General features: G+C 45.5%; 1 long non-coding RNA gene across 1 annotated transcript in view; it reads left to right on the forward strand.

Moving 5' to 3' along the window:
• LOC105747472 (uncharacterized) overlaps nt 1-14,585 on the forward strand; it is a 28,708-nt gene that overhangs the window by 13,167 nt on the left and 956 nt on the right. Inside the window, exon 2 of the long non-coding RNA XR_001119471.3 lies at nt 2,645-2,759. This is a non-coding gene — a long non-coding RNA (uncharacterized lncRNA). The remainder of the gene's footprint in view (nt 1-2,644; nt 2,760-14,585) is intronic.

Genomic DNA, 14,585 nt, shown 5'->3' on the forward strand with positions numbered 1-14,585 from the left:
GCCTCCTGTGTGTCCGTGGGCAAGTCTCACAGGCTCTCTGGCTGGGGACTGCCCATCTGTGAAACAGCGAGAGGAACGAGCGCCCGGTCTGTTTCTCCATACTGCTCTGAAGCTCTGAAAGTGACAGCACATTTCTCCTAAATAGGCTAAAGTCAGAAGGTTGTTCATTGGGCCACAAAATAGAAAAACCCAGAAGCAGATCTAGCTTCAGGCACAGCGGGATACCTCCCTCTGAAGGTGTCGCCAGAACTCACTTTCCGTCTGTCCTTTGGCCCTGCCTTCCACTGTGGCAGCTCCAGTCAGGGTCGGTTAAGGGACGCGTGGCAGGTGCAAACCCCCCCCCTTTGGGCTCAGGATGGTACAGAAGCTCTGGCCCTGGTGCTTGGCACTCCTGACAGGTGGGGCCAGGGCTGGCCTGGGCACTGAAGGATGCCCAGGAGCATCTCGGGCCTCCTCCCACTAGACGCCGGGAACCCCTTGCCCCTCCTTGTGACACCAAGAAGACCTACAGACACCCCTGAAAGTCTCCTAGGAGGCAAAGTGCCCCCTCTTCCCCACTCAGCTGCAGGGCATCAAATCCCCTCATCACACACAGACGGGGAGTGACTTTTTTTTTTTTTTTTTTAGGTTTTATTTATTTATTTGTAATTGTTTTATTTTTTAAGACACATAGATCGCAGAAAAATGTTACATTAAAAAATATGAGTTTCCCATATACCCCGCCCCCCACCCCCCACTCCTCCCACATCAACCACCTCTGTCGTCTGTGTGGCACATTCGTTGCATTTGGTGAATACCTTTGGAGCTCTGCTGCACCCCATGGACAGAGCTTCCTGGCAGCTTCCGCTCAAGGCCTGCAACTCTCTGATTGGACTCCACAGATCACATGTCCATGCCTGAACCAATTGCTGGGACAGGGGAGGGGATGCAATGTGCTGATTGGCCAGCCTGGAGTCCGAGTTCCACCCCTAGACCTAGACATGGCGCCGCCCAGACCATGCGGAGGGGAAGTGAAGAGGGGTGGTACCGAAACGCTGGGTGCTGGAAGGCGAGGGGATGGAGGCTGGAGAGGCGCACGGCAAGGCGCCGCGAGAGCCCGCCTCCCCGCCGGGCTCGCTTCCTCCTTCCCGTGGTAGGGGTTGAACAGGCGATCTGCGCAGTTCTAGGCTGGGCCGGCGTCCTGCAAGTCTCAGTGGGGCCAGGGAGCAGAAGGTGTGAAATCCTCATGGGCCCTTGAAGGCCTTCTGCCTAGAGGAGCCGTGTCGCCCAGGGGGGATGGCCTTGGGCTCCCAGGCCCCAGCACGACTTTAGGCCCAGGTGACTCCGTGGGTGACCGTGTGGTTCGTCCCGGCTACTGGGTGTGCATCAGCCTAACTTGGGAGCTGGTTAGAAACGCTGCCGTCTCCCTCCCAGATGCCCCTTCTGCTGACTCCACACCTGCCTGCAGGTAAACTAGATCCCCGGGGGGTTCCTCCGCCATTACAGTTTGAGAAGTAGTGGCTCGGGCAGGTTTTATCTCACTTTTTCTCATTTTCTTCTCAGTTTCTGTACTTATATAAGAGAAACAATAACAACATTGTTGGCCTCCTAGACTTGTTGTTAGAACTAAACAACAATAATTAAACACATTAGTCAAGTAAAGCACTCAGAATGGTAAATGTGCAATTAATGTTCATTCTTAAATCCTTGGACCTGCAGGTCTCAGCTATCAGAAAACACAGGGTCCCTCAGACTTTTCCATCAGAGAATCCTACTATTCAGTATTTAGCAGACTTTTTCTGTAAAGGGCCAGATAGTAAATATTTTAGGCCATATGGTCTCTGTCGCAACTACTCAGCTATTTTGTTCTAGAGCAAAAGCAGCCATGGACAATATATCAACTAATGGACGGAGCAGTGTTCCAATAAACTGTTATTTACAAAAACATGTGGCAGGCCAGATTTGGTCTGGGGGCTCTAGTTTGCCAACCCCTGCCCTCGAGTGATGTTTGAGCATCTAGGAGACAGCCGGCACCTCAGCAACCAAATGTCTCAGAAGTCTCTACTTTTCATCTGGAAAATTTAATGTGAGTTTTCCAGCTCACTTCATAATATAATTGGGTTTATTTCATTAAAAGATTTTTTTTCTTCCCACCCTGTCTTGACATAAAATCAGTGCTTTGGGAAGAGATACTCTGTTTCTTCTCTGTCCTCACATGTCCGCCTGGCCCACCACAAGTGCCCCAACCTGGTAAGAGTGACCTTGGGAGAACTCGACCCTAAGGAGATCCCGGATGCCCACGGCTTGCTGGGAACAAGGCTGCATCTCCTAAGGGGGAAGGGAGGACTTTCTATTAGGAGCCCGGGTGTGAGGGTAGCTGGAGCAAAGACTCCTCCTGTTCACAAGTCTCTGTTATTTCATTGACTCCTGACAGGGAGGCCGGGCAGGCATCCATTTTACAGATGAGGAAACTGAGGCTCAGCGAGGTTAAGTGCCTCAGGGCATGAAGCAGCCTGTCACTGGGGGAGCTGAGAGCTTCAGCTCAGGGAGGGGACTTCCCTCTGCCCTGCCTGCCATAGTTGATGCTCCTGATTTGTGTCAGAGGTAATGTGGTGTGGCAGATTGTGCCAAGATGGCCCTGGTTCATCCCTTCCTGTATCCACAGCCTTGCCGGGCCTTTCCTGCAAGAGAAGGAGAGGCACGTGGAACTGAGTTGCCGGCCAGAACCTATGATATCAGCCACCCCCAGCAGACCCCACGTGTGAGCGAGCCAAGCCAAGGTCAGCAGGGCTGCCCAACTGACCCCCAACCTACCCCAGATGTGGGAGCAATAAATGCTGCTCAGTGGGCGCCACTGAGGTTTGTGTGTGTTTGTTGTGCCGCTATATTATGGCCATCGTAGTTGATCCAGTGGGTGAGAACCCTTCATAAACATCTGTGCGCAATCATTCTCCCCTCCAGTTTCCATCCTTCTGGGCTTGTCGTCAGCTTCCCTGAGCCTTGTCAGCACCCACAGCCTACACCCCTCTCTGACAGGGTTGCAGGAAGGACTTCAGTGTGTGAGGGGGTCCTTAAGATGTTAGGATTAAGAGGCAGAGTGAAATAACCTCGTTAGTCACACAGGCTCTGGTGTCAACTGCCTGCATTCACACTGGGGTCCCATTACTAGGTGTGTGATTTTTTTTTTTTAAGATTTATTTTATTTATTTCTCCACCCTCTCATTGTTTGCTCTTACTGTATCTGTTCATCTTCCTTGTACCTTTAGGAGGCACTGGGAACCGAACCCAGGACCTCTGATATGGGAGGAAGGCACCCAATTGCTTGAGCGACCACTATTCCCTACTTTGTTGTGTCTCTCATTGTATTTTTCTTCTTTTTTTTTTTTTTTTTTTTTTTTTTTAATTTTTTTATTTTTTATTGACTTTGTAATAATATTACATTAAAAATATATATGTGAGGTCCCATTCAACCCCACCCCCCCACCCCCCCTCTCCCCCCCCCCAACAACACTCGTTCCCATCATCATGACACATCCATTGGATTTGGTAAGTACATCTTTGGGCACCTCTGCACCTCATATACATTGGTTCACATCATGGCCCATACTCTCCTCTATTCCATCATGTAGGCCCTGTGAGGATTTACAATGTCCGGTGATTACCTCTGAAGCACCATCCAGGGCAGCTCCATGTCCCGAAGACGCCTCCACCTCTCATCTCTTCCTGCCTTTCCCCATACCCTTTGTCCATTATGTCCACTTTTCCCAATCCAATGCCACCTCTTCTATGTGGACACTGGATTGGTTGTGTCCATTGCACCTTTATGTCAAGAGGAGGCTCAGATTCCACATGGATGCTGGATGCAATCCTCCCATTTTCAGTTGTAATCACTCTAGGCTCCATGGTGTGGTGGTTGTCCTTCTTCACCTCCATCTTAGCTGAGTGTGGTAAGTCCAATAAATCAGATTGTAGGTGCTGGAGTCTGTTGAGGCTCAGGATCTGGCTATCACATTGTCAGTCCAGAGATTCAAATCCCCTAAATATATCTTAAACCCCAACATTAACTGCACCTCCAGCACATTAGCATGAAAGTCTTATGAAGGGAGATCCCATCTGAGTCCAGATTCATCACACATAAACACCATTTCCAAAGAGAGGCCATCTGCCCTGGTAGTTAACCCCATCGGCCATGACCATAACTCCCATGGGTCTCTTTAGCCCTCAAAGGAACCAATATCTGGGGGTTGTATCTGCTTTATCTGTCTCTCTGACTCTGCTCAGTTGTGCATGAGGGCAAACCTTCTGCCAGCCTCCAGACTCTTTTTTAGAAACTCGTAGCCATATAAACTCATTTCTCCTTTCCATTTCCCCCTTACTTTAGGTCAAACAGCATTTTAAAGTCATGGTATTTTATGTAGACATGGATATTCTGCTGATCCGCATTGAACCTTCCGTATAAGGTCATTTTCCAGTCGCATCATCAGTTGGTAGTTGATAGTGGTCCCTCGTTGCCAGGGAGGCTCATCCCCGGGTGTCATGTCCCACGCTGGGGGGAAGGCATTGCATTTACATGCTGAGTTTGGCTTCGAGACTGGCCACATTTGAGTAACATGAAGGCTGACAGAAGGAAATTCCCAGGCACAAAGTTGCTCTAGGCCTTGTTATTATTTTGGGTTTATCAGCTCACAAGCATAGTCATTAGTATCAGGGGCTCACTGTTGAACCCTCACTCCCTCCCGGTCCCCACCACTGTACCTGGGAGACTGTCGCTGCTCCCCTAGGGACCACGACAGAGCACCACTGGCCAGGAACCCAGTACCCCCCCTACTGTGGTTTTTAATTGTTGCCACTATGAGTATATCCAAACATTACCATGCACCCTGGACATATGTTCTGTACAGCTCCCTGTCAGTCATATATCACCTGTCATTGGTATCCCATACCAGTATCCCTCCATTGCCATTGTTGAAACACTCTGTGATCCAGAACTCCCCGAAATTTGAAGCCCAATATAATGTCATGGTCCCTTACTAGGGAATGGCATATAGCGATGAGTTTAAAGGATAGATAAAGAACTTGGATAAAGTTAGATAAAGAACTTAGATAAAGAATGTTGACTTGAAAAAATTCCACATCCTATTTTTTTCTTTTTTTTTTTTTTTTTCCCCCCCCCCTAATTATTCAGCTTTTCTTCACAGGAGTCCTAGACCACAGCAATGTATATATATAATATACAGCACTCCCACACATCCACCAGAAAACCTTTTCCCTTCCACAGTGATACTCTTACGCCCTATTCATATCATATTTACTTAAAGTGATGTACAGAGTCTGAGACATTAGCTTTCTAACAAGGTGACATCTGTGTTTACATTATGGTGCATACTTTAGGATACACAGTTCTTTACATTTTTAGTTATCCTATGTTTTACATTATGGTTTACATTATCAGTCTGTCATCTCCTATATGTTATGGTGTAATATTACATGTTTTATATCCATCCTTGTGTACTCTCAAGAAAGTCCTCTCTTACCCCCCATTTACTTTGGTTCCACACATTTAACGTCCATTTTCCCTTCCACCTTGGTGCCCTCAGTGATAGCCAACCTCCGTTTCCCGAGGAGCCACTTCCAGAAATAGATGGAATAGTGTTCAGGACCTAACTTGCTCAACTGCCCCAATGCCCTGGGAGCCACCCTTTCTCTCGAGGGATACAGTTCCCTCTATTGGATGGCATTAGTCCTCCCCAGGATGTGGGTCCACCCCCACTCTCACTACTTGGGTTTCTACCCCATGGTGTCACCCACTCTGGCAGAATGAGCATTTAGACATTCCCCAGGAGCCCGTCCTCCTCCGAGCATTCTAAACAGGTAACCCTCTTTATTATATTTTGATATGATTTTCTCGGCATTTTACTCTCCACCAACACCTGACCCTCTCCTGGTTCGTATGCTACCCCTCCCTCCCCCCACTTTTGGGCAACGTTACCCACCCGTCCCTCCCCAGCCACCCTCAAACCCGCAAAGCCCCAAGCAAAGGCAACCCCTTGCCCCCCTTTTATCTCTTCTTTGTGTTCATACTTACCACCATCTCGTCTTAAATTCCACCCCTGCAGACATCGGCTCATATCCTTCCTCCACCCTCCGATTTCCTGCAAGCCTATCGTTCAGTCTCTTGCTATCTAGGGCAGCTTGTTTATTTCATATCATTGAGGTCATGTAGTATTTGTCCTTCAATGTCTGGGTTGCTTCACTCAACATAAGGTTCTCAAGATTCATCCATGTTATCACATGTGTTTGTAGTGTGTTTGTTCTTACAGCCGAGTAGTATTCCATTGTGTGTATATACCACATTTTATTGATCCACTCGTCTGTTGATGGGCATTTGGGTTGATTCCAACTTTTGGCAATATTGAACAATGCTGCTATGAACATTGGTGTACATATATTGGTTTGTGTTCTTGTTTTCAGTTCTGCTGGGTATATTCCCAGCAGTGGTATTGCTGGGTCATATGGCAAATCTATGGCTAGTTTTTTGAGAAACCGCCATACTGTTCTCCAGAATGGTTGGATCCTTCTGCATTCCCACCAGCAGTGGATGAGTGTTCCCCTTCCTTCACATCCTCTCCAGCACTTGTATTCTTCTGTTTTTTTCATAGCTGCCAATCTTATGGGTGTAAGATGGTATCTCATTGTGGTTTTGATTTGCATTTCCCTGATAGCTAGAGATTTGGAACATTTTTTCATGTGCTTTCTTGCCATTTGTATTTCTTCTTCGGAGAAGTGTCTGTTTAAGTCTTTTTCCCATTTTTTAAATGGATTGTTTATCTTTTTATTTTCAAGATGTAGGAGTTCTTTATATATGCAAGTTATAAGTTTCTTATCAGATATATGATTGCCAAATATTTTCTCCCACTGTGTGGGCTCCCTTTTTACTTTCTTGACAAACTCCTTTGAGGTGCAGAAGGCTTTAATTTTGAGGAAGTCCCATTTATCTATTAGTTCTTTTGCTGCTCGTGCTTTTGGTGAGATATTCATAAATCCATTACCTATTACAAGGTCCTGTAGATGTTTCCCTACACTGCTTTCTAAGGTTTTTATGGTCTTGGCTCTTATATTTAGGTCTTTGATCCATCTTGAGTTGATCTTTGTATAAGGTGTGAGATGGTAATCCTCTTTCATTCTTCTACATATGGCTATCCAGTTCTCCAGACACCATTTGTTGAATAGGCCACTCTCTCCCAGTTGAGAGGGTTTGGTGGCTTTATCGAATATTATGTGGTTGTATATGTGAGGTTCTATATCAGAGCTTTCAATTCGATTCCATTGGTCTATATGTCTATCCTTATGCCAATACCATGCTGTTTTCACCACCGTAGCTTTATAGTATGTTTTGAAGTCAGGTAGTGTGATTCCTCCAATTTCGTTTTTCTTTTTCAGTATGTCTTTGGCTATTCGGGGTCTCTTTCCTTTCCAAATAAATTTCATAGTTAGTTTTTCTAGTTCCTTAAAGAAGGCTGCATTGATTTTTATTGGGATTGCATTGAATGTGTAGATCAATTTTGGTAGGATAGACATCTTAATAATGTTCAGTCTTCCTATCCATGAACAAGGAATAGTCTTCCATTTATTTAGGTCTTCTTTGATTTCCTTGAACAATCTTGTATAGTTCTCAGTGTATAAGTTCTTTACCTCTTTAGTTAAATTTATTCCTAAGTATTTGATTTTTTTATTTACTATTGTGAATGGTATTTGTTTCTTGATTTCCTCCTGATCTTGCTCATTATTGGTGTACAGAAATGCTACTGATTTTTGCGCATTGATCTTATAACCTGCGACTTTACTAAACTCATTTATGAGTTCTAGAATCTTCGTTGTAGATCTCTCAGGGTTTTCTATGTATAGGATCATGTCATCTGCAAATAATGAAATTTTGACTTCTTCCTTTCCAATTTGAATGCCTTTTATTTCTGGTTCTTGCCTCAGTGCTCGAGCAAGTACTTCTAAGACAATGTTAAATAGGAGCAGAAACAGTGGGCATCCTTGTCTTGTTCCTGAGTTTAGAGGGAAGGAGTCTAGGATTTCTCCATTGTAAACAATATTGGCTTTAGGTTTTTCATATATACTCTTTATCATGTTCAAAAAATTTCCTTGTATTCCAATCATTTGGAGTGTTTTTATCAAGAAAGGGTGCTGTATTTTGTCAAATGCTTTTTCTGCATCAATAGATATAATCATGTGATTTTTTTCCTTCAATCTGTTTATATGGTGTATTACGTTGATTGATTTTCTTATGTTGAACCATCCTTGCATACCTGGGATGAATCCCACTTGGTCGTGGTGTATAATTCGTTTAATGTGTTGTTGAATACGATTAGCAAGTATTTTGTTAAGTATTTTTGCGTCTAGGTTCATTAGAGAAATTGGTCTGTAATTTTCCTTTCTTGTGATGTCTTTGTTTGGCTTTGGTACTAGGGTAATGTTGGCATCATAGAAGGAGTTGGGTAATGTTCTTTCTGTTTCGATGGTTTGGAATAGTTTCAGCAGGATTGGTGTCAGTTCTTTCCGGAATGTTTTATAGAATTCACCTGTGAAGCCATCTGGCCCTGGGCTCTTCTTAGTTGGGAGATTTTTAATAACTGATTCTATCTCTCTGCTTGTGATTGGTTTGTTAAGATCATCAATTTCTTCTTTTGTCAATATGGGCTGTTTATGTGTTTCTAGGAATTTGTCCATTTCCTCTAGATTGTCATTTTTGTTGGAATATAGTTTTTCAAAATATCCTCTTATGATAGTCTTTATTTCTGTGGGGTCAGTGGTGATATCGCCTTTCTCATTTCTTATTTTGTGTATTTGCATCTTCTCTCTTTTTTTCTTTGTTAGTGTTGCTAAAGGTTTGTCAATTTTGTTAATCTTCTCAAAAAACCAGCTCTTGGTCTTGTTTATCTGTTCAAGTGCTTTCTTATTTTCTATTTCATTTAGTTCTGCTCTTATCTTTGTTATTTCCTTCCTTCTTCTTCCTGTTGGGTTACTTTGTTGTTGTTTTTCTAATTCCTTCAAATGTGCAGTTAGTTCTTCAATTTTTGCTCTTTCTTCTTTTTTGATATATGAATTTATGGCTATAAACTTCCCTCTCAGTACTGCTTTTGCTGCATCCCATAAATTTTGGTATGTTGTGTTATCATTATCATTTGTTTCAAGGTAGTCATTGATTTCTTTTGAGATTTCCTCTTTGACCCACTGTTTTTCTAAGAGTGTGCTGTTTAATTTCCAAATCGTGGTGTGAAATCTGGGCTTCTTTCCCTTGCAAATCTCCAGCTTGACTCCACTGTGGTCAGAGATAATGTTTTGTATGATTTCAATCTTTCTGAATTCGTTCAGCCTTTCTTTGTGGCCTAGCATATGATCTATCTTGGAGAATGATCCATGTGCGCTTGAGAAAAATGTATATCCTGCTGTGTTTGGGTGTAGCGATCTATATATGTCTATTAGATCGAGCTCCTCTAATATACTATTCAGATGTTTTGTTTCTTTGGTGATTCTCTTTTGAGATGTTCTGTCCAGAGTTGATAGTGCTGTATTAAAATCCCCCACTATAATTGTAGATGTATCTATTCTTTCACTTAGTTTTTCCAGCGTTTGCCTGACGTATTTAGAGGCACCCTTGTTAGGGGCATAGATATTTATGATTGTTCGATCTTCTTGACAGATTTTCCCTTTGACTAAAATGTAGTATCCTTCTTTGTCTCTCACAATTGTTTCACATTTAAAGTCTATTTTGTCTGATATTAATATAGCTACTCCTGCCTTTTTTTGGTTATTGTTAGCTTGAATGATTGTTTTCCAGCCTTTCACTTTCAATCTCCATGCGTCTCTGGGTCTAAGATGTGTCTCTTGTAGACAGCATATGGATGGGTCATATTTCCTTATCCAGTGTCCCTGTCTGAATCTTTTGATAGGTGAGTTTAATCCATTGACATTCAGTGTTATTACTATCAAGGAATTATTTGTGTTAGCCATATTTTGACTGGATTTGTGTTTGTCATATTTTGTTTGTATATTTTTTTTTGTCTTTTTTGTTGTTGTTGTTGGTCTTATACTCTCCTCCAACTTTGCCTTTCCTGTTTTTTCCTTTCTTCCTGCAGAACTCCCTTTAGAATTTCTTGAAGGGGAGGTTTCTTGTTGGTATACTCTTTCAGTTTCTGTTTGTCTGCGAATATTTTGAACTCTCCATCATGTTTGAATGCTAGTTTAGCTGGATAGAGTATTCTTGGTTGGAAATTTTTTTCCTTTAGTACCTTGACTATATCATACCACTGTCTTCTTGCCTCCATGGTTTCAGAAGAGAAATCAGCACTTAATCTAATTGAGCTTCCCTTGTATGTGATGGTGTTCTTTTCTCTTGCTGCTTTTAGGATTTTCTCTTTTTCTTGAGCATTGGATAATTTGACAAGTATATGTCTTGGGGTGGGCCTGTTGGGGTTTATGACTTGTGGAGTGCGCTGTGCTTCTTGGATATGTACATCTGTCTCTTTCAGTAGATTTGGGAAGTTTTCAGCCATTATTTCCTGCAACACTCTTTCTGACCCCTTTCCCTTCTCTTCACCTTCTGGAATGCCTATAATACGTATGTTTGAGCGTTTTGCATTGTCATTCAGGTCCCTAAATCCTAATTGGATTTTTTCTATCTTCTTATTGACCCCTTCTACTATCTGTTTGATTTCTGATGTACTGTCTTCCACATCACTTATTCTCTGCTCTGTCTCTTCTAGTCTGCTGATATTTGCTGCAAGTGTATTTTTGATTTCTTGAACTGTGGTGTTCATTCCCATCATATCTGTTATGTTTTTGCGTATGTCTGCAATTTCCCCTCCAAGTGATGTCTTCATGTTGTTAACCTCTTTCATTACTGCATCAAATTTGTCGGTGATAAATGTTCTGAGATCTTTCATTGCTTGTGCCAAGTTTTGCTCCCCTTCGTGATTATTGGTTTGTTGATTGGATTCAGCCATGTTTTCCTGATTATTGGTTTGGTTCGTAGATTTTTGTTGCTTTCTGGTCATCTCTTTATTTTGACGAATTTAATCAGTTCCTTAGCTTCTTTGTCTGCTCTTGGAGGTTAATTAGTTGTTATTTTTGCACAGGTGTTATATCTTCTCTTTGTCACTTTTTTCTTCTTATTCTAGTTACTTGTTGTTGGTTAAGTTCACTTTAGAGGAAAGTATTAGTGTTGGGGAAAGGCAATTGTGTAAGCAAGGGAAAAGTGTAAAGTTGTATTGGTGATGTATGTTAATAAAGCAGGAATATGAGATCTGGAAGGATGGAGGTTAGATTCATGTAGATTGTATAGAGTTGTAGCTGTAGGTAGAGTACCTTTTATGAAGTTGATGACTGAATTTGGGAGGAATATGGTATGAACTACACAGCTATTGTTTTCATGAGAGAGGGAAAAAGAAAAGAAAGGTAATAGTTTCAAGAGTGGATAATAGACAGAAAACAGAACAAAGGTATTAGAAATTAAGAGTTAGACACTTTGTGGATCGAAGAACGGGAGGTGGGGGGTGGAATATAGGAGAGACAGTAGATGATAGTGGATATCAAGATGCAGGGGAAGGGGGATAGTGTAGGTAGCCTAAATCAGTTCACACAGAAATGAGGCAGTGGAGGATGGGGAAACCCAGCAAATGTGAGGTGTTCCCTGTAGCACCTATTGTATACTTGAATTAAAGTAAAAATAAGTGGAAGGTGAGGGACAAGAGGGAAAGAGAAAACCGAAAAAAAAAAAAAACAAAAAAAAAAAAACAAACTAATTATAATAAAGAAAAAAGAAAGGCAAGAAGAAAGGAAGAAAGAAAAAGAGGATGGGCAAACGGTGGGGAACGGATAGGGAGAAGAGAGATACAGGTACACACGTGTCACAATTGCAACACTATCTAAAACAACAACTTCCCCCGCTTTGCCCTAAAACCCCCCCGTCTGTCTGCCCAAATGGGTCTGCAAGCACCTCCCTTCCCACAAACCCCCAATAGGCCGCCCAGGGCCCACGAACTCCCCAGTACTGCAGATGCTCAAAAAAAAAAAAAAAATTAAGTAAAATTAAAAAAAAAAAAAAACAAAAAACAAACTAACAAACAAAAAAAACAGAAACCCCTCCGCAGGCCCGGCTCCGCCCGCCGCGGAGGCTTGGACCGGCTCTGCCCGGCTCCTCACGCCGCCTTGGCCTGGCCTGGCTCCGCCCAGCTCCGCTCGCTACAGCGGCCCAGCCGGCTCCGGCGTCCACCTCCCGCCACCGCGGCCTGGACCGGCCCTGCCCGGCTCCGTACCCGCCGCGGCCTGACCCGGGCCCGCCCGGCTCCAAACGCTACCGCGGCCCGCAGCCGGGGCCTGCACCGGCCCCGCCCGGCTCCAAGCGCTACCGCGGCCCGCAGCCGGGGCCTGCACCGGCCCCGCCCGGCTCCAAGCGCTACCGCGGCCCGCAGCCGGGGCCTGCACCGGCCCCGCCCGGCTCCAAGCGCTACCGCGGCCCGCAGCCGGGGCCTGCACCGGCCCCGCCCGGCTCCAAGCGCTACCGCGGCCCGCAGCCGGGGCCTGCACCGGCCCCGCCCGGCTCCAAGCGCTACCGCGGCCCGCAGCCGGGGCCTGCACCGGCCCCGCCCGGCTCCAAGCGCTACCGCGGCCCGCAGCCGGGCCCTGCACCGGCCCCGCCCGGCTCCAAGCGCTACCGCGGCCCGCAGCCGGGGCCTGCACCGGCCCCGCCCGGCTCCAAGCGCTACCGCGGCCCGCAGCCGGGGCCTGCACCGGCCCCGCCCGGCTCCAAGCGCTACCGCGGCCCGCAGCCGGGGCCTGCACCGGCCCCGCCCGGCTCCAAGCGCTACCGCGGCCCGCAGCCGGGCCCTGCACCGGCCCCGCCCGGCTCCAAGCGCTACCGCGGCCCGCAGCCGGGGCCTGCACCGGCCCCGCCCGGCTCCAAACGCTACCGCGGCCCGGCTCGGCCTGGCTCGGCCCCGCCCGGCCCCGCTCACCGCCGGCGCAGCGCGGCCCGGCCTGGCCCAGCCCCACCGAGCGGGGCTAGATGCCTCGTCTCCGCCTACCCAAGAAGGGAATCCTCTACAGGTAGCTGGGATCTCCGTGTATATTTCACAGACGAATCCTCTCTGTTACCTTCCCTCCAAATCGATGTCCAGACACCTCCGGACCAGCAAAAATCCCGAAACAATCCGGTCCCAAAGAGTCTCCAACGCTGCCCAGCCGATTCCCTGCAGAAGACTCTAACAGGGATGTTCACTCAGCCGCCATCTTGCCCCCTCTCGTATTTTTCTTCTTGTGTCTCCTATTGCATCATCTAGTTACGCTGTCTTCTTTAGGAGGCAACAGGAACCAAACCAGACACCTCCCATGTGGGAGGCAGGAGCTCAATCGCTTGAACCAGATCCTCTTCCCCGTGTGATCTTTTTAAATTTATTTTTTAATATATATATATTTTTGAAGATTTTATTTTATTCCCCCCCGCCCACCCTGCTGTTTTTGCTGTGTCCATTCGCTGTGTGATCATCTGTATCTATTTCTCTTTTTTGTCTTCTCTTCTCATCTTTCTCCTCTAGGATTCAGATGGACTTGATCCTGGGGACCTCTGATGTGGAGAGAGCTTCTCTGTCAATTGCACCACCTCAGTTCCTGGTCTCTGCTACCCTTCACTTTGACTCTCCCCTTTGTCTCTCTTTTTGTTGCATCATCGTCTTGCTGCACTTGCATGGGCACTGGCTCACCACACAGACACTGGTTCACCATGCAGGCACTTGCATGGGCACTCAGCTCACCATGTGGGCACTGGCTCAGGCACGCTTTCTCTTATTCTTTTTCATCAGGAGGTCCCAGGGATCGAACCTGGGTCCTCTCATATGGTAGGCTGAGGCCTTATCACTTGAGCCACATCTGCTTCCCTATTTTTAAATATAGTTTTCATTAAAGAAGTTGTGAAATTACAAAACAATCATGCATACTGTGCAGAATTCTCATACAACACCTTACACTGTTGTGGAACATTTGTTACAGATTATGAGAGAACATCATCAGACTATTACCACTAACTATGGTCTCTATAGCATACATTTGGAATATTTTTTCTGTACTCCCCTGTTATTAACACAGTACCTTCTTTGATGTTGATGCAAGAATATTACAATATTGCTGTTAACTATAGTTCATAAGTTACATTAATTTTATTTTTCCCATGCATCACCATATTCTTACCACCTTGTAATAGTGATGTACATTTGCTTTAATAATTTTATTTATTTATTTTTATTTATTTACTTATTTATTTCTCTCCCCTTCTCCCCCCACCCCAGTTGTCTGTTCTCTGTGTTTATTTGCTGTGTGTTCTTTGTCCGTTTCTGTTGTTGTCAGCAGCATGGGAATCTCTGTTTCTTTTTGTTGCATCATCTTGTTGCATCAGCTCTCCGTGTGTGCGGCACCATTCCTGGGCAGGCTGAACTTTCTTTCACTCTGGGTGGCTCTCCTTATGGAGCGCACTCCTTGCGCGTGGGGCTCCCCTGCATGGGGACACCCCTGCGTGGCACAGCCCTCCTCGTGCGCATTAGCACAGT

This window comes from Dasypus novemcinctus, chromosome 9, assembly GCF_030445035.2.
Source record: "Dasypus novemcinctus isolate mDasNov1 chromosome 9, mDasNov1.1.hap2, whole genome shotgun sequence".
NCBI lineage: Eukaryota > Metazoa > Chordata > Mammalia > Cingulata > Dasypodidae > Dasypus > Dasypus novemcinctus.